The 1,287-nt window shown below is 41.1% G+C and overlaps 1 protein-coding gene across 1 annotated transcript in view; it reads left to right on the top strand.

The window, feature by feature from the left end:
• LOC115297553 (cytochrome P450 3A12-like) overlaps positions 1-1,287 on the top strand; it is a 33,414-nt gene that overhangs the window by 29,179 nt on the left and 2,948 nt on the right. The gene's annotated exons all lie outside the window — the stretch shown is intronic.

The following is a 1,287-nucleotide window of genomic DNA, read 5'->3' as shown; positions in this document are numbered from 1 at the left end:
GCTCAGTCAGTTGAGCACCCAACTTTGGCTCAGGCCATGATCGAATAGTTCATGGGTACAAGCTCTGAGTCAGGAGCTGTGCTGACAGCTCAGAACCTGGAGGTTACTTTGGATTCTGTGTCTCCCTCTCTCTCTCTCTACCCCTCCCCCACTTGCTGTCTCCCCCCGCTCTCTCCCTCTCTCCCACCCTCTTTCAAAAATAAATAGTTTAAAAAAATCTTAAGTCTCTTGCGGTTTCTTTTCCCCTCTCTTCTTTTTTCCTCACCCTTCCCCTATGTTCATCATTTCTGTTTCTTAAATTCTACATATGACTGAAATTGTATGTTATTTGTCTTTATCTGACTTATTTTGATTAGCATAATACATTCTATCTCCATCCACATCAGTGCAAATGGAGAGATTTCATTCTTTTTTATGGCTGAGTAATTTTCCACTGTATATTTATATAACACATCTTCTTTGTCCATTCATCAGTCAGTGGACATTTGTGCTTTCTCCATAGTTTGAATATTGTTGATAATGCTAGTATAAACATTGGGCTGGATGCACCCCTTTGAATCTGTATTATAGTATCCTTTGGGAAAATACTATGGTGCAATTGGCAGATCATAGGGTAGCTCTATTTTTAGTTTTTTAAGGATCCTCCGTACCATTTCCTAGAGTGGCTGAACCAGTTTGCATTCCTACCAGCAGTGCAAGATGATTCCCCTTCTCTGCATCCTTGTCAACACCTGTTCTTTCTTGTGTTGTTAACTTCAGCTGTTCTGAAATGTTGTGAGGAGATATCTCATAGTGGATTTGATTTGTAGTTCCCTCATGACAAGTGATATCGAGGATCTTTGTATGTATCTCTTAGCCATCTGGATGTCCTTTTTTAAAAAATTTTTTTCCTTTCTTTTTTAATTTTTTTATTCAGTAGTTTATTGTCAAATTTGTTACCTTATAACACCCAGTGCTTGTCCTCACAAGTGCCCCCCACCATGACCATCACCCCCTTTCCTCCCTCCCCCTCCCCTTTCAGTCCACGGTTCGTTTTCAGTATTCAATCGTCTCTCATGATTTGTGTCCCTCACTCTCCCCAGCTCTCTTTCTCCTTTCCTCTCCCTACAGTCCTCTGTTATGTTTCTCCTGTTAGACCTATGAGTGCAAACATATGGTATCTGTCCTTCTCTGCCTGACTTACTTCGCTTAGCATGACACCCTCGAGGTCCATCCACTGAGCTACAAATGGCCAGATTTCATTCCTCCTCATTGCCATATAGTACTCCATTGTGTGTATGTATGTAT

This window comes from Suricata suricatta, chromosome 8 (genome assembly GCF_006229205.1).
Source record: "Suricata suricatta isolate VVHF042 chromosome 8, meerkat_22Aug2017_6uvM2_HiC, whole genome shotgun sequence".
NCBI lineage: Eukaryota > Metazoa > Chordata > Mammalia > Carnivora > Herpestidae > Suricata > Suricata suricatta.
The sequence above is the reverse complement of the archived record's forward strand: the minus strand, read 5'-3'. Positions and strand labels throughout refer to the sequence as shown.